Here is a 19,919-nt window from a genome sequence, read left to right on the forward strand (position 1 = left end):
CTTCAGGGTGGCGGCGGGGGCGATCGATTATTAGAAAAATCTAATAATAACACTATGGGTGCGCAAGAAACTAAAAAGCTCCAAAACAGCAAAAGTATAAAATTACTTTCATAAATTGCAGAAAAATAGCTGTTTACTTTCCCCAACAAGAACAGGCGATTAGAAATTGAGAGTTCTGCACCATAATTGAGTGATCATGGAGTCAACACAAAACATCAGAAGCAGTCTGTTACACCTCCTCCTCCTCCTCCTCCTCCTATGCAGCGCGCATGTCCTCGGTATTCGGGCAAAATCCAGCCTGTTAATAACCTAGTAAGGCAGAGTGAGGGGGAGAGAGATGGATGGAGACAACCTTTTATAGGCGAGAGACAAAACGAAGTTAGACAACACATAGGACTTCTCTACGCAGTCTGATGGCCAACCTTTAGTTCATTTCGTGCCTTCCTCTTGTAGCCTACCTAGAGCTAACTTTTCCAGCAATGTTTGAAATTATATTTGTTATGTATTAATCTGGGATAAGAACATTCCACATGTCCTTCTGATTGTCTATATGTTGCAGTATGACCTACAGTCGATGCTGTGCCTCAGAGAATATGTTATCTTTTTCTCATAAATAATGGGTTGTTGGTATGAAAAAAGGTGCACAAACATGCCATTTTGACTTTATTTTGCCTCCAATTTTGATTGAAGATGCAGTCCGGAACTAGAGCTTTCCTGCATGCATAGCCAACCGTATTACATCAGAAAATTACTTTTCCCCCTTCCTCTCGGCTTAATATTTTCCAGCTCAGCAACACATTACAGGCATACTGTAATATGATGTGTGGATGGCTATAAGTCAGCCTCAAGGCTCTACAGCAGCATAGATGACAGAATGATGGCCCTGGTTGGGATATGTGTGTGTGTGTGTGTGTGTGTGTGTGTGTGTGTGTGTGTGGGGGGGGGGGGGGGGGGGGGGGGGGGGGGGGGGGGGGTTATTAGCGAATGTCAATAAACCCTGGATACCAAGCCAAGTAAAAATACATGTAAATCTCTCTCTCTCTCTCTCTCTCTCTCTCTCTCTCTCTGTCTCTCTCTCTCTGTCTCTCTCTCTCTCTCACACACACACACACACACACACACACACACACACACACACACACACACACACACACACACACACACACACACACACACATGCACACAAATGTGAAGGACTCTCGTGTGTTTAAAAGTAGTGTGTGATATGTGTTCTCACACAAGTAATAAAGGGGATTTAAGCTAATACTTCTCGCAGTCACAGCTGCTAAAGCTCTAATTTAAGATGGGTGAGGAGGGGTGGAGGGAGCATCCAACATGTCTGCAGCAGAAAATAGCTCTCAGTCTTCACTGAAGCACACACTAGAATAGTAAGTAAGTAAGAGATTGCTAAGTTTGCCTTTAGAGACTGGGACCAGAGCAGAGGAAAAAGTACAAAACAATGACTTCTCAAAGGGTGATGGCTGAGCATATTTGTATTCAATGGAAAAAACTACATGTCACAAGTGGCTTTTTCCGCTGTGAATGCCTTTTTCAGCAGTAGTGTGAGTTCTTGTTGTTGTTGTCTTGAGTTATTTATCACTGTACTGGTGTTAATGCTGACTGTAATGTTTGTAGATTTAAATTGTTGTTATTTCAGTATTTTAGGTGAAAGTGTAAACACTAGCATTTACTTTACATGAATGCATCTGAGGTTTAAAGCATATACAATTTAATTTCTTCACTCAGTGGTAGTTTATTGGAATTAAATGATTGTTCAACACTGCAGCACAGCTCATGCTCAGTCCACTAAGCTCTGGTAATATACAGGATTCAACTGCATTAAAATGGCCAGCCGGGGTGAAGCATTCTGCCCACTTAATAATGGAAATACACTGCTGGTCTGTTATGTCTATAAAAACCTCTGTGAGAGACTCTGTGGCCAGCAAGCCTGACCTCATTTCATTCAGGTCACCCTTGACCTTTGTGTTGTGGACTGCTATGATATTGCAGTTTTCCTTTGTTATTTTATTAGGGTCCGAGCACTGAGTGGTGTGAAGGCCCTCTTGTTCCTGAAGGAATTATTATTAGGGCCCGGAGTACAGATGGTGCGAAGGCCCTCTTGATCCTGAAGGAGTTATTATTATTATTTTTATTATTTTAATAATTATTATTTTAAAATTGGTCAATGAATCACATTGGTATCATTTCACTCCAGTCTATTTCTGTTTCTTTCATACTGTAACTTGTCCTGTTAGATCAGTTTGTGCATTTTTATTTAAGAGATACTTCCTTGTGTGTGATCATACAGCGAGCATTGATAATGCATTATTACAAATACAAACAGAAATCCACAGTCAACACTCATTCTGCATTTAAAGGTGGGAAAAAAAGGACAAAAATTATGAATTTCTGTTTTTATTTTTGTTTCCGGTGCTCACCAGAGGGGGCTGTTGTATTCCTTCAGCATACATAAGAGTTACAAACTTTTACTCTTATATATAAATGTATATACATATATAGTTGCATAGGCACATGCATACACATACATGTACACATATATACATCCACACCCGTACACCCATATACTGTATATATACATACATTTCTATTAATTACACATTGTCATGTTGAGGAGCCACTATATCAAAATGAGTTGTCCATTACCTTCAGTTACTGGAAAATTTGTCCACACATAGATTCAGGGAGAAAGTTAGCTTTTCTATGTTATATATTTCTTTTATGATTCCAATTCATTCCCCTAATTTATCATTTTTAACTTTACAATTAATATATTTTATTTTCTTATCTTTAATAGTTTTGACTGTTTGTTTATGTGGGAAGAAATGTCTTACTCGGACATGTACAGGTTTTTAATGCTTAGCTTGTAGTTTGTAAATTGTTCAATAAAGCATGAAACAATACCACCTTCTTGAGTGGAAGACAATGCAACTTTAGTTGTACAGTGCATTTTAACAACAAGCCAATTCAAAATGATTGACCTAAAATATAAAAATGCACAAGATAAACTGTAAAAGAAACACAAGACATTATAAAACTCATATAGGTTATACAAATAAAGAGTTACCATTTGAGTGTACAAATACTGATGGTGAATTTCTACTATATGGTGCCTCAAAAACTCCACAATGGAAGAAAGAAAAGTTTTATTCTATATAAAAACATAAGTCAGTGATGAAGCATTTTATTGTAGAGAAATGTAAGATACAGAAAGGGGCTCCTGTTTGAATTCTGATCAGCTGTCCACTGATTCCTTTCACTACCTTCTGCCTCCCAGCTGGAGTGAAATTCAGGTTCCCTCAAATCCCCACGAAGCTCTGCAACCACGACAACACAAGTAACGAGCAGAGCACCAGCACAACATCGAGTTAACTTCGGCAATCTATTATTTTGACCCAGTGTTAAACACAACTAGCGAAGAACTGTCATACATGTCTTGTTTCTTGTACAAAACAACGTACATATGGCATTCAAAAGATACACAAGTTATTAGCTATCAACAAAAAAGGTTTACTCCACTCAGTTTAAACTGAGTGGAGTAAATAACCCAACAGGAAAATAAAAAAGAACACTAACACCGGCTAAAAACATTATCCTAGTGTTGTGCTGCTGCTATATTGCCGCAAAGTGGGTGTTGTATGAGAGTGTTTTATGGGTCTTTAGGTTCATGGTGTGATGTTCAAATGACTCGTTATCTATGAAGATAAAGATAAAGATAAAGATAAAGATAAAGATAAAGATAAAGATAAAGATAAAGATAAAGATACATTTATTGATCCCACAGTGGGGAAAATTCATTGCTACAGCAGCTCAAAAAATAGTGATATAAAAAAAATACCAAAAAAAACAAATGTATACAACATTAAAATTTAAAACTAAATAAAACGACCCTAAAATGCAATTATAACATATATATATACAACAATAAAATTATAAACTAAGAAAAAGGACCTTAAAGTGCAATTATAACATATATATACAACAATAAAATTAAAAACTAAAAAAGGGACCCTAAAGTGCATCTATAGTGCAGCATTGTACAGTATGACTGCAGTTGGAATGAAGGACCTGCGGAAGCGCTCCTTCTTACACTTGGGGTGTATTAATCTGTCACTGAAGGAGCTGCTAAAGGCCTTCACAGTCAGATGCAGAGGGGTGAGAGGTGTTGTCCATTATGGAGGACAGTTTGGCTAAAACCCTCCTCTCACCCACCACCTCTATGGGGTCCAGGGGGCAGCCACAGACTGAGCTGGCTCTTTTAATCAGTCTGTTGAGTCTGTTCTTTTCTCGCTCAGAACATCCCCCTACCCAATACACCACTGTATATGAGATCACTGATGACACCACAGAGTCAAATAAGGATCTCAGCAGTGGCCTGCACACACCAAACAATGCCAACCTCCTCAGCAGGTGTAAACGACACTGACCCTTCTTGTAAATAGAGTCAATTTCTTAAATATGGGGCCAGGCTCAGAGTCTGACTTATAACACTCATTTTTTGTCTTTATCTACATCAAACAGCTCATGTTTGAGAAATCTGTAAAGTGCTGACTTCAAAAAAATCCAGAGATAACTGTTCAGTTTAGTCACTTCGTCAGTTAAGAGACTTAAGTGAAGACAACAAAATCCAGATCCAGACTCCGGTCCAGATGGATCATCAGGATACAGCTGATCCTCTCTCAACACACACTCCTGGATGGGCACTAACACTCTGACAGAGATCATCACCATCTGATGAAAGAAGAAGAAACAACAGAGGTCATGAATCAGTGTTTAGTGAGACTCACTTCATCAGCTGTCAGTCAGTGATTCAGCACATCCAGTATAAAGAGCAGCAGGGACTTCAGTCATGTTCAGACCAGAAGTGGAACATCTGTGCAGTGTAGCCAGCTTCCTTTCAGCTCTTATGTTGACGTGTTGGAGTGAACACACTGAGCTCCAAGCTCATAGACCTGCACAGACTTTTACTATCAAGTCTGTTTCCTCTGCAGATTTCACTGAAGTACACAGAGGAAATAAACGGCTGGGAGTCATAAACACATCATTACTGCAAAAACAGAGAGATTCACTCATCAGTTTACTGATGGATTTACTGCTGATACATGTGAACTCTTATCAAAGTTTAAAAACTACAAAGTCTCTGTGGGATTTGAAGATGTTTCATGCTGTTAAATCATCACATGCAACCTGGTCACCAGAATTGTTCATTTCTGCAAACCAAGGACATGTTGAATATCTATTTTTCAACATGCTAAATACAAAGCGTATCAACATTTCAACAATATGTATCATATCAACATTTCTAAAAAGGAACCCTGACTCTTAAGACTTGTATGCTTTAATATGCAATAATTGCCCTCTCCTACTAAACTCTGGGTTGATGATGTAAAATGGCTGCAGAGAGTCTTCACAGTTTTCCTCACCTTTCCTGCTCTCCTCTCCTCCACTCTCCTCCTCACCTTTCCTGCTCTCCTCTCCTCCCCTCTCCTCTTCACCTCTCCTGCTTTCCTCTCCTCTCCTCTCCTCTCCTCTCCTCTCCACTTCCAGCTTTTGGGTGATCTGATTGGCTGACTGTTCTCTCGCTCTCTCTGTCTTTCTATCCAATCCTGAAGTCACCATTCTCCTCTCACAGCTTCACAGCACTGAGAAGGTTGGAGGTTCACCAGGAAATACTGGATCTTTGCTTTGATACTGACTGTGTTTAATGCAAAGCTGCTGAAACAAGAACAGACTGACTCCAACTCTCTACTGACCTCTTCTTAAAATCAGGAAGCTGCTTCACGTCTGAATCCTTCAGGTTGTTTTTATCCAGAAACAGACCTTTCAGATGGGAGGTGTTGGACTTCAGAGCTGCAGCCAGATAATCACAGCTGATCTTTGACAAACTGCAGTCCTCCAATCTGAATAAAGAATAGAATATGTCACTTTAAAAGTTCATGTCTACAGTTTAGTGTCACCACAACTATCATATATTATTAATGTCAACACAGAAGTAAAAATGGTGTCTGACCTCAGAACCTCCAGTTTACAGTGTGGATCCTTCAGAAAATCACAAAGCAGCTCCACTCCTGTATCTTGCAGCTTGTTGTTATTCAGAAATAGCGCTCTCAGATGGGAGGGGTTGACCTTCATAGCTGAGACCAGAGAAGCACAGCTGATCTCTGTCAGACTGCAGCCATTCAATCTGAATAAAGAACAAATTATGTAGATTAAAATCCATTTATAGTCCAATCAGATGTGTTCAGGTTTTAACAGTGTGGTTCAACATTACTATGTCCTCATCAATCTCAATCAATGCTGGACTGGTCCACTAGTAGTAGTAGTAGTAGTAGTAGTAGTAATAGTAATAGTATTAATACTGTTATTACTGCTACAGCTACTACTAAAAGTTGAAAGTATCTTAGTTTTTGTGTAAATTTATGAGCAATTGAAAAACAAAGTGGTTTGTCCAATAACTTAATTGAATGTTGTATTCATGTATACTCCTGGCTTGCACCTCATTAAAAAAAAAGATATATATGAAATAGTTAGGGTTAGGGTTAGAGACTTTGTGTGTGTGTGTGTGTGTGTGTGTGTGTGTGTGTGTGTGTGTGTGTGTGTGTGTGTGTGTTCTGAAGGATCAATATGATTCTTCAGCAAGTAAACTTGATCAGTTTCAAACCCATATTAGTTAAGACAGAAAATCCTGTATACAGATGTGACCCTTTACCAAGCATTATAAACATTCATTTACTTAGAAAACTAAGTTAATTAACTTAATGGATGTAAGTTATGTATGTACATAAATTAGGTTCAGTTGTTAAACTTGAAGATCAACAATAGTAACAGACAGTCAGTGAACTCACAGCAGAGTCTTCAGTCTACAGTCTGGACTCTTCAGAAAATCACGCAACAGCTCCACGTCTGACTCCTGCAGCTTGTTTTCACTCAGATTCAGCACTCTCAGATGGGAGGGGTTAGACTTCAGGGCTGAGACCAGAGAAGTACAGCTGATATCTGACATACTGCAGCCCCCCAATCTGAATGAATAATAAATGATGTAGATTAAAATCCATTTATAATCCAATCAGATGTGTTCAGGTTTTAAATGTATAGTTCAACATTACAATGAGCTTTTCTCTAAAATGAGCAGAGAGACTTTGTCGTTGTGTTATTGTGTGTGTGTGTGTGTGTGTGTGTGTGTGTGTGTGTTTGTGTGTGTGTGTGTGTGTGTGTGTGTGTGTGTGTGTGTGTGTGAGTGTGTGTGTGTGTGTGTGTGTGTGTGTGTGTGTGTGTGTGTGTGTGTGTGTGTGTGTGTGTGTGTGTGTAAAAAAAAATGTTCTGTGTCTGGTCCCATCCTTTATGATCAGGCCACATATGTACATAAATTAAGTTCATGTGTTAAACATTGAGATCAACTATAGTAATAGACAGTCAGTGAACTGACCCCAGAGCCTCTAGTCTACAGTCTGGACTCTTAAGAAAACCACACAGCAGCTCCACGTCTGAATCCTGCAGCTTGTTTTCTCTCAGACTCAGCAGTCTCAGATGGGAAGGGTTGGACCTCAGAGCTGAGAGAGAAGCACAGCTGATCCCTGGCAAACTGCAGTCCTCCAATCTGAATAAAGAATATATTATGAAGATTTAAATCCATTTATAATCCAATCAGGTGTTTAGGTTTGAAATGTGTAGTGGCCTTGTCTTTGTGTTATTGTGGATCATCTTAATGTCAGCCATCTACAGACATCATCCAAATGTCACCACAACATTCAGACACATATTCATGTCAACACTGAGTCATAAACATACTTAAACACCAGCATTGATCTGTGTGTGTGTGTGTGTGTGTGTGTGTGTGTGTGTGTGTGTGTGTGTGTGTGTGTGTGTGTGTTCTGAAGGATCAATATCAATCAGACATTATTCATTAAAACACATTAAATAATATAATAAATATTTTCTCTTTCATCAAGTAAACTTGATCAGTTTCAAACATATATTAGTTGAGAGGATCTTCTGTATACAGATGTGACTCTTTACCGAAGTCTAAACTATAAACATTAATTTACTTTAACAACTAACAGTAAACATTTTCTACTGTTTCTTTAAGAATCAGTCATATTTTATAACTACAGATTAAACTGTACAGTAAAATACTGAAAATAGAGAAAAAAATAACTTAATGGATGTACGATATGTATGTACATTAGGTTGAGTTGTTAAACATTAAGATCAACAATAGTAACAGACAGTCAGTGAACTGACCTCAGAACCTCCAGTCTACAGTCTGAACTCTCCTTAAGATCACGAAGCAGCTTTACATCTGAGCTCTGCAAGTTGTTGTAGCTCAGATCCAGCTCTCTGAGATGGGAGGGGTTGGACGTCAGAGCTGAGGCCAGAGAAGCACAGCCGATCTTTGATAAACTGCAGCCACACAATCTGAATAAAGAACAAATGATGTAGAATAGATTAAACACATATTCATGTCAACACTGAGTCAAAAAATACTTTAAACATCTCGCTTTGTGTGTGTGTGTGTGTGTGTGTGTGTGTGTGTGTGTGTGTGTGTGTGTGTGTGTGTGTGTGTGTGTGTGTGTGTGTGTGTGTGTGTGTGTGTGTGTGTGTGTGTGTGTGTGTGTGTTGTGAAAAGTAAATAAGCAACACATGGTTGTATAACTTCAATAGATGATTGTGAAGTAAGATCACTGTTTTTCCTTCTGTGCTGTCTTGTGGAAGTCTACTGCTACTTCCTTGCCATGGTCTATGTCAAGATAAGATAGAAGTTCTGAGTTTTGGGATGTGTGGATGTACAGTATGACCACTGCCTTGACCCTGTAATTGTGTGTGTCCTGAGGGATGCTCTCATTGACTACATTAAAGGGTCTGATGGTTCCTGACCAGGTTCCTGACTTGTGTAACATTTTTTTAAATGAGGCAAAAGGGCTTAATTCTTGAAAAAATATAATTCTACAAGCAAATCCTAAAAATGTATGAACCAAACATCTGAAACTTCAGTGAAGGATTTTAGTTGAATATATAGAAACAAATCTACCAAAGCTACAGTCAGTGAACTGACCTCAGAGTCTCCAGTCTACAGTTTAGACTCTCCAGTCCTGCACATAGAAGCTTAATGTCTGAATCAGACAGGGTGTTGTAGCTCAGGTCCAGCTCTCTCAGATGGGAGGGGTTGGCCTTCAGAGCTGAGGCCACAACTTCACACTCAGTATCTGAGAGTCCACAGTGAGTAAGTCTGTAATGACACATATATTAAAATATGTTATCATGAAACAGGACACTTTATGTGTACTTCATGCATTTGATGACAAAACAAAGTTAGTAAAAATCCATTCCTTTACTGTAAAGCAACAGCTGAGAGATAAACAGGAAACAAGAAGAGAGAGACAGAGAATAACATGCTGCTAAAGTCCACTGCTGGTACTGAACCACTGACATTGTAGCTACCAGATCACTCTCTCTCATGCCTGCAGACTTTTAATCTTTGTTTTGATTTAATCTTGCAGATGAAGGAGATAAAAGGGAGTTACATTGAGGCTTCCATAATGTGTCTGTCTGTGTGATCTGAACTAATGTCTGTCTCCACAAAGTTAACATCAGGACATCTTGATTAGAGTATCAAATCACAACAAAAGTTGCCTCAATCCATTTTTCACATAGAGCAGGCCTAGAACGTACTCTTTAATGTAATTTAAAGAAACCCAACATCCTCAATATATGACTTAATATATTATTTACATTTGAAGAACTAAAATACTAATCTATACTAATTAATAATGTTAATCACATCTGGACTTACCGAGCCTTTCTGCAGTTCCTCATTGCTGGGATTAGTCTCTGTTGTCCCTCATAAGATGTATTGTACTTCTTTAGGTCCAACTCATCCAGAACCTCCTCTGACATCTGCAGCATGTAGGCCAGAGCTGAGCAGTGGATCACAGAGAGTTCCGTCTCTGATCTGTTCTCTGACTTCAGGAACTCTTGGATCTCCTGATGTACTGAGCGGTCGTTCATCTCCATCAGACAGTGGAAGATGTTGATGCTTCTGTCAGGAGAGAAATACTCAGTGTTCATCTCCTTCAGGTTGTTGATGACTCTCTGGATGATATCTGGACTGTTCTCTGGCCGACCCAGCAGGCCTCCTAAGACACTGTGGTTGGACTCCAGAGAGAGGCCATGAAGAAAGCGAACAAACAGGTCCAGGTGGCCATTTTCACTTCCGAGAGATTTCCCCATGGCTGTCCTCAAAAAGACATCCAGAGATGGTTAATGCCTACTACTCCTTCCTAAAAAAGCAGTAATCTTCTCAACGAAAGATTTTTCACTATGTTTGTAGTTTTCTACCAGGAAGTCCTCCAGCACCTTTGTGTTCTTGCTGATGTAACAGTGGTACATGTAGACTGCAGCCAGAAACTCCTGAACGCTCAGATGAACAAAGCTGTAGACTGTTTTCTTCTGGAGTTTCTCTGTTTTGAAGATCTGTGTACAAAATCCTGATAACACAAAGGCCTCTGTAACATCAAGACCACAATGCTCCAGGTCTTCTTGGTAGAACATGATGTTTCCTTTCTCTAGTTGTTCAAATGCCAGCCTCCCCAGCTTCAGAAGATGTTTCCTGTCAGCCTTCGTCAGCTCCTGTGGACTCGTCTTATGTCTCCCATCAATATTGTGCTTCTTCCTCTTTGTCTGAATCAGCAGGAAGTGTGAGTACATGTTAGTCAGGGTCTTGGGCAGCTCTCCTCTCTGGTCTGTAGTTAGCATGTCCTCCAGAACTGTAGCAGTGATCCAGCAGAAGACTGGGATGTGACACATGATGTGGATACTCCTGGATGTCTTGATGTGTGAGATGATTCTGTTGGACTGCTCTTCATCCCTGAATCTCTTCCTGAAGTATACCTCCTTCTGGGTGTCAGTGAAGTACTTCTGTTAGCCTGTCAACACATGAAGGAGGGATCAGATTGGCTGTTGCTGGTCGGGAAGTTATCCAGACCAGAGCCAAGGGAAGCAGATTTCCCTCGATAAGATTTGTCAATAGCACGTTGACTGATGATTTCTGTGTGACATCAGTCACGACCTTCCTCTTGATGAAATCCAGTGAAAGTCTGCTTTCATCCAGGCCGTCAAAGATGAACAAAACTTTACAGACAGCGAGCTTCTCTGCTGTGAGCTTCTGTAATGTTGGATAGAAGAAATGGATCAGCATGAGCAGACTGTACTTCTTATTTTTGATCAAGTTCAGCTCCCTGAACGGAAGCAGAATCAGCAGACTGATATCTTGGTTTTTCAAGCACTCTGCCCAGTCCAGAGCGAACTTCTTCACTGAGAAAGTTTTTCCAACACCAGCAACACCATTCATCAGAACAACTCTGATGTATTTCCTTTGGTTGGGTAAGGCTTTAAAGATGTCATGGCACTTGATTGGAGTGTCATGGATCTTCATCTTGGAAGCTGTCTCAAGCTGCCACACTTCATGTTGAGTATTAACCTCGTTACTCCTTCCCTCTGCGATGTAGACATCAGTGAAGATATCATTGAAGAGGGTTTCACCTCCTGGTTCCTCACTTGTTTCAGTCACATTTTGACATTTCCTCCTCAGAGTGACCTTACATATACCTTAAGAGAAGAAAAATATAGATCTAAACAACTATCAGTGTTAACATGCACATATGCAGGGTTGTTGCCAGGGATTTTGGGCCTCATGAAAAGATATCATATTGGGTCCCACCACCAGGCACAGGCCATGCCAACTATGCTGTACAATATTTACTGACATTGAGCTGTGAAAATGTAACACTGTGCAGACACACATGCAACATTCTGCATACAGTGCAGGGCTCCAGACTAACTTTTTAAACTAGGAGCACTAGGACCACTTAATTTATTTTGTGAGCACAAGCAGAACATTTAGGTGCACACCTTAAATCAACTTCCAATATAATTATTCACATTTGCACAATTTATGATTTTTAGACTTTTATTATTATTATTATTATCAGTTTCTTGCACACCAATTTTGATATATATATATATATATATATATATATATATATATATATATATATGTAATGTGATTAGACTGTCTTTTACAATCTAATGGTAAAATTCTTAAATGGGAATTCTCTTCACGTTAATGAATAACATAAAATATATATAACTTATGTATACATTAACCTCTTCAGTTAAAATTAACATAATCTATAAAATGATATAATTAATAAAATGATAAAAATCTGCAGCACAATTTTGAAAGAACTATACTACAAATTCTTCATCATTAAAAATTATTTAATAATTTTTCTTTTTCTATAATAATAAAAGGAAATTATCACAGCCCTTTCAGTTATGTTAAGTGGCATGTCATTCAGCACAATGCTGTTTACCTCCTTCTTCAGTTGGTGGGGCTGCTTCATTTGGCGGGGACAGAGGGGCTGCTGGGCCTGAAGATGCATCCGCTGGTCGAGGCACAAGGAGCAGGGAAATGTCAGATAAAAGAGGAGTGAAATTCAAACACTCAGATTGGTGATGTTATTAGCAGTAACTAATGTTGGAGGATCAAAACTATTGTTAACACATAATCAGCAGCACAATGTTGAGCTAAGTATACTACCAGTTCTATATCATTGAAAATTACTTAATCATTTTCTTTTTTCACAATAAAAAAAAATAAATTCTCAAAGCCCCTCTTAAGCTATGTTAAGTGACATGTCATTTAGCACAATGCTGCTTACCTGCTCCTTCAGTTGGTGGGGTTGGTTTATCATTACAGAGGGACAGAGGGGCTGCTGGGCCTGAAGATGCATCTACTGGTCCTGGCACGAGGAGCAGGGACAACTGATTTAGTATCTGATTTCTCCTCTACATCAACCTTATTTTCAAAGCATGCCTTTCTTATTTTATCAGTAATAGTGACAGAAGACGTGTGTTAGTCCTGACTTTTTGTTCTGTTTTGCTCTGTGTGTCTGAGTCACAACTTTTCCTCACAACATGAATGTGTCTGAATTTAACAAACAGTAAAATGGTGGAAGTGGTGGAAACCAACTTATTTAGACTAGAGGATAACTTGTGTTTGTTAAAGTTTAAGTTGGACTTGAAATACAAGAATTAATCTCTGTGTAATGATCTCCCCTTTCATTCAGCTGCTCAACTTTTTACTATCTACACTCTTTTGTTTAGTACATATTATGTGTAAATAGTAGATAAACTGGCATTCTTCAGAAAAAATCTACCTGTGTAAATAACAAAACTTATAAAATAATACTAATACTAATTAATTAGATTTTTTTTTTTAGAATTAGAATAAGTTTTTCTCATCTACATCCCTGATAACAGTAGCCAATAACAGTTCCCTTGTTGTGACCACCCGTTAGAATTATGTCACTGCTACCTGACAAGAGCTCATTCATGTTTTCAACCAGTTGCACCCACATTCTCTCAATAATACAAATTACCCGTACAATGTGAAACCAGCCTCCATTAAGTGCTGTATGTGTCAGAGCTGCCAGTTTGTGTTGATCAGTGAAGGAAATAGTGCCAGATTTACCGTGGGCATCAGCTCATGTAGTTATGTCTGCTTTGTTGTTTTCATTTAGTTGTGTCATTTAGTCTGTCTTCATGTGTATCTGTCCCAATACTGTTGAGCCCCTGCAATGTGTTAAAGGGGCTATATCTCCCTTTAATGTAGTACTTTAATGTCATATCAGTTATTTCATTTAAAATTAAATGTACTGAGAACTAAAACTAAAACTAGAACTAGAACTAAAATTATGTGTAACTGTCCAAAGACTACTGATCAGTGGTTACATTTACATTTTGCGCCAATGTGTATAACTGCTGAGAAATAACAAAGAAAAATCTTAATCCTTATATAAAATTATTAAAAACATATGAAGACACATGCTGTTGTGACAGATCTGCTGTCTGGATGTGATGTCATATTTGTCTCTTCCTGTGACTGACCTTCTGCTCCTGAGCTGATGTTCGACAACTCCTTCACTAGATCATTCCTGTTGATCTTCTTTAAAATGCTCTTCATCACCTCCACAGCTCCAGAAAATTCATATTTCTGCACCATCAGATCTACAACATAGCGCATCTCTGCCTTCTCCAGCCGGCTCTCTTGGATGGGTGGGATGTCGCCCACCTTTTCATACTTCAGGTACCATTTGAAATTCTGAAAATCTTCATCTTTTAAATCTTCCAGAAGCTTAAGGAGGTCCACCTCCGTCATTTTGGCTCTCTGGTAAATTCAGAGAACAGATAAGAGAACAGTTGTGTTTCTGTATGCTGCTTTTGTTGTTACACATGGTTTCGGTCCCGGGGGAGCCCCTCCGGGACTTGGTTTCGGTCCCAGGGTGGCGATCGGTGTCGGTCTAATAAGCAGCAACACAGAGCTATTAGGACGCTTGGCTCTCACACGCGCTGCATTTATAGTCAAACAAACACACACACGCGCAGACACTCTCTAGTGCGCGCTCTGCTCGCTCACTCCAGATTCCGGGAGATTGTGTCTCATTTGCGGGCGTCATGGAGACACTATCAATACGCGGGAGACTCCTGGAACTTCCGGGAGAGTTGGGATGTCTGAAATGTTGAGAATAAAAGCTCAATCTTTAGCAAAAGTTGACAAAGTAATCTACCCACAAGGTCCAGTTTGTATTCTGCTTTCACAACTCACCTGTTTGTTGTGGTTCAGTAAACTCTGGTGTCTTCACATGTTTTGATTGGTTTGTTAACGCTGGTAAACAGACAGCGCCTGAAAATGAGGAATGTTATAGTGATTTTATAGGGATTGTATACTGAATAAAATCTGTGTGATATTTTTTGTTCTGTGAAAGTAAAAAAGGACAAAGCACAGGATTTTATAGGCTACATTATGTGATTTAGTCATTAATTAAAAATTAAACTACTGTTAAATCCATCCGCTGAATACAAAACTGTTGAAGAAGTGATCTCATAAGTGATCTGTAAACCAGCAGTTCTCCAATAAAAAGTGAGTAAAACAAGTGAAACACGGTGACTGTCCTCCTGTAATATCACACTTTCTCATCCTGTTTCATCCTTCCTGTCTGTCTCTAGTTATGATAAATCAAATTCTAGTCCTAACAATGCTGAGAGTAGTAGCAACTTGTTCTCACAGTTGAATGTTTGAGCTTCACTGTGCAGAATGATTTATCTACAGAGTTAGACACTTGAAGGCTGTTTTTTACATTCATCTTCTGAAAGTGGAAAGTTTCTCTGAGTTCATTGACAATTCAACTTTGAAGGGGCGGACTTACAAGCACAATTTGTGACATCACAAATAGTTTGGAGTCAATCCTGGTCCAATATTCCCTTCACACAAGGGTCATCCTTGTTGTTGAGACTTAAAGCCTTAAGTGCATATATACTGAAAATGGATTTAACAGTGAAGTAGGAAACATCCTCTGTGAAGAAGTAAAACTTTTGAAAGGAAATATTCATAGACTAGAGTATACCGAATTTTTAATGAGTGAGAAGGAATAGATGCTATCTAAAGGATTTTAACATGGTTATTATATTTTGTTTGTGGAAAAACCAAATCAGATACAAAATATTGTTACAAAAAGAGTATTTTTACATGTCTGGAGGGGATCTTTAACAGCTGGTCGCAGAGGTGACGCATGTTACTGTGACAAAATGTAGATGTGACTGTTGTCAGACTCAGTTCAGAAGTAAACAATAAATGACACATTTGTGCTGTCAAGAGAAGTAAGTCAGTCTTTTCTCTCTCAGTGACTCCTACATGCTCATAAAAAATGTGTTGCATTTTTATTTCTTTCACAAATAAGAATATCAGATCATAAACAAAAATCTAAACTAACAAACTGACCTTCTGGTAGCAGCTTCCCATGAAATTCGTTGGCAACTCTGCTCACTGCATTTACTTGACAGACTGGTCCAACAGGATGTTTTAGCTTTGCACAGAGACTGGTGTCATATTTATATACATATATCTGTGTACTGAAATACAGAAGAGACAATGTGTGAGAGTGGAGTAGAGCTGAAGCAATTAGCTGATTAATTGATTAGTCGATTGACAGAAAAGTAATCTGCAACTATTGATAATCAATTAGGCTGCTGGCTAAAATACATTTAGTTTAGTTTACAAATTGTTAGAGAACAGAAATTACACCAGTAATATATCACCAGTAAAAAAAAAAAAAAAAAAACACGGAACATTGGTGAAATATATTCAGGAACACGTAGGCAGACAGTTTACTCTCATAAAATATGCAGCACATGTAACACAACGCACTATGATTAAAAAGTGCAAGTATGTTCTTCTGAGTCTGACCTTGGGCCATTTTCTTTTAACGTTCACTACTTTTACGTTATAAAAAAAAAGATATATGCCCACCCTGGCCTAATAATGAAATGTTATGTTGATTGCGAGGGATCATTCACGTTCATAGCCTGGAATTTTGCATTTCACTTTTCCAACTTAAAATTTTCATCTCTGCTACTTCCCTGATAACTGTACCGTAACTGAAATCTATACATTATATATACATTAGCTTTCAGTTCATTAGTTTATTAGGTGTTGTTCCACCAGACAACAGTTTTAAACTTTCACCTCATTTTCTACATGCAGGAGAACAACTGAACAAACAGGATGTTTCTAGTCTCTTCTTTCTGACACTGTGCCAAACACATTCCTGCAGTCCTGTGATTTAATGTCAACAAGAGATTACCAACTGTAAATTAAACATGATTCAGAGGGTCATTTTCCCTTTAACTTTCTTCCTTTTATGCTATGGTTACAACTGTTTATTTATTGTTGTGGCGTGTCTCTGTCAGGTTAAGCTCTGTCACAAATTGACATTTGATTCAGTTTGAAAGTTTTATGACACACTTTTAGAATCTTTAAGTTTTATGTTTTAGTTTGAATCTGGTATAAAGTTTTTAGTCATCAGATGTTCAGATGATTTTTAACTACATGACCTGACTGCTGAGGCCAATTTTGAGATATCAGGAAAATCACAGGACTGAGCTGTTATAGGGAAACAAGTTATCAAGTTACTCTTATTTACTGAAAATATTTTAAATGCACTCTCATTCTTCATTGTAATCTCACTTCTTTTGAACACCTTGGTTTTATGGTACACTCTCAACATCATTCATTTTAATCCACAAACAACATTTTTTGACAAGAGTTTGCTGAGTTGTGAGAACGCAGAAACCAGGAAAAGAAAAACAGGAAACTACTTAAAAGGCATCAAACTGTGTTATTTCATATTAATCTTCATATTAATCTGACACAGTTAAATCAACAAACAATTACATTTAAAAATAATAAGCAGATTGATCAATAATGACATTAATCATTATTTGCAGTCCTGATATTAACACTCACCTGCCTCAGACTTGTTTTCATACTCCTCCTCCTCTGCTGACTGTAAAATTAAGTCTCGATTCCAGAGTTCCTCCTTCTTCTTTACTCCCTACCTGTCTGTTTTCCTTCCCCTCCCCCATAGTGGAATTCTCATAAATCACTTGTACGAATGATTTAAGAATAAATCTGTGCGTACGAGTGTTTCTTGCATCTGGCCCAATGTCCTAACAATGCTGCTGGCCCAAGGACTAACATTGTGAAGACCCTATTGAATCTGTAGGAATACCTCTTTTTCTCGTTATTCTTCTCCCCAAGCAAATGCATTTTAAGTGGCCGAAACATGCAGGAAAACAAGTTTACACACCTGCCAGAAGTGGCAAAATGTTTTATTTTATGGGTCCCAAAAATGGCCGTGCCCAAATGACTCTACGGCGCCACCTACGGCATCTTCAAATGTGATGCCTCTCCCTCCAGATTGATGTAGGTGTATGAAATACTTACGCATATGTAACATGTCCAGACTCACAAAACAGCCTCTGGGAGGGGGGCAATTTTGCAAAAACGATGCAATTTTGGTGTTTTTTAGCTTATTTCTACGCCTTGTACTTTAACAAACTTCTCTTAGAGATTTGACCCCACCAACTTCAAATTCAGTCAGTACCATCTAAACACCTTGGAGATGAAAATTTATCAAAAATCCCTTTCCACCGTTACACTTGGTGTGTGTGGGGGAGCCGCACATTTCCAGGTTTCGCCATGAAAGAGTAAGTCCTTATAACTCCAACATGCATTGTCCAATCTGACCCCAATTTCTCACGCATGATGGGGGTCCCGCCCTGAACATGTCTAGGTGTTAATATTGAGTCATAGTCAGAGCGCCACCTACTGGACACAGGAAGTCAGCCTCTTATCGCACACATCGCCTGATTTACATGACATTTACAGGGTGTGTTTTTGACATCATACACTACAACATGACATATAATTGATGGGTCTCCACTAGCACCACATAGTGGACACAGGAAGTGTTGTTTAACACCTTCACGCAATGTTCAATAAAAGCGCGTGTGCAAAGATATTTACATGCCTGCTGTGCGAGCCCTCCGACTGCGCCACAGCCCGACATGCGCTCAGCGTGAGGGCCTGTTCATTGCTGGTTGCAGCTTTAATTATTTTTATTTTTATGTTAGTGCTGATTTTGCACAGCATTTTATCCATAATATATGCTGTGGATTTGGTCAGAGCACTCAGTTTTGTGAAAATTCTAAAAGCATTGTTTCTACTTCCCAAAAAAAAAACTTTGTCTATTGATATCTATGACTTTACCTCTTAGCTGGCACTGATAATGGATTTTATGCATTATGTAAAGCTTTTCACCGTCATTGTTCTGTTTATTGTTGTATTTATTTTTTCTTTTGTTTAATCATATTCTTATAATAGGCTTCAGCAGTCTGAGTTAGTCATATCAAGTGGATATCTGCCACATTTGCAGTCTTTTTAGTATCAAATTCCCTGTTTGTGTTTCCCTGGACAGTGTTGCCCTCTTGAGCTGTGGTGGAAGTGTAAAAGAGGGACTTAACCTGGCACCTAAAGGACTATAACGTTGAAAGGTATATACTTAATTTGACTCATTTGGAAGCTTCATAATAGCTTCAGATAAACCTTTATCAATAATATATTTTGCACAGAAAGAGGACTGTGGAATTTGGCCCCATCACTTACATTATAATTGCATTAGTAAGTGATCTTCTAATGGTCCGTATGAACAGGAGGAATGATTAGAGCAAGAAAAACATATTTTCAATGTTCAATTGAGTGCCTGGAGAAGAGAAGAGAAGATATTTTTGATTTTAAAGATCCATTTATTGAACAATCAACACAAAAACTTGTAAAATTCTAACTATTTAGTCAATAATTACATAAAATAAAAAGACAGAGCTAGATCATCAAACAATCCCATTGTACACCCATTTACATTTAAACACTTCAAGTTTTCCAGTCAGTTTATAATAAGGGTAAAGTTCATATGCACCCCCCTTTTCTTTGCTGAATTGTGTGGACCAAAAATAAATAACTCAAAAGAAAATAACGATAAACCAAAACCATACTACTCAAATTAACCTTTCAACCTTGGGCAACCAGTGAACAAATGTGCTAGGGTTTCAGTCCATGAACAGAAAGGGCAACTATCATTATGGCCCAGATCCAGGTGTGCAACGTATCTGTTTGTAGCTACTGCAGCATATACAATCCTCCATTGGAGGTCAGCTTTCCCCTTTTCAATAGGCAGCTTGTACAAACTCCTCCAGCAGCCTTTTGAGGACTTGCCTGGGCCAAAAAACCACCTTGAGAGTTTCACTCCTGTAAGGGCTTAAGTACCTCCTCAACGTGGGCGGGGTCGTCATAGCACGGCTGCGCGAAACTGCCGTGACGTCGTTTTATACGCGACACAAACACATAAACAATGGAGGACATTGAGGCAGTGGTGTACTTGCTGCTCGGCCTCTGGCTTTTTGTCACACACAAAGCAAGAGAAGAGAGCCAAATCACAGTAACGCTG

The 19,919-nt window shown here is 38.7% G+C and overlaps 1 pseudogene; it reads right to left on the bottom strand.

Annotated features, from left to right (window-relative positions):
- Positions 1–3,630: 3,630 nt before the first annotated feature.
- On the bottom strand, positions 3,631–14,236 carry LOC134000026 (NACHT, LRR and PYD domains-containing protein 3-like; annotated as a pseudogene).
- Positions 14,237–19,919: the final 5,683 nt, after the last annotated feature.

The sequence above is a fragment of the Scomber scombrus genome, chromosome 18, assembly GCF_963691925.1.
Source record: "Scomber scombrus chromosome 18, fScoSco1.1, whole genome shotgun sequence".
Taxonomy (NCBI): Eukaryota; Metazoa; Chordata; class Actinopteri; order Scombriformes; family Scombridae; genus Scomber; species Scomber scombrus.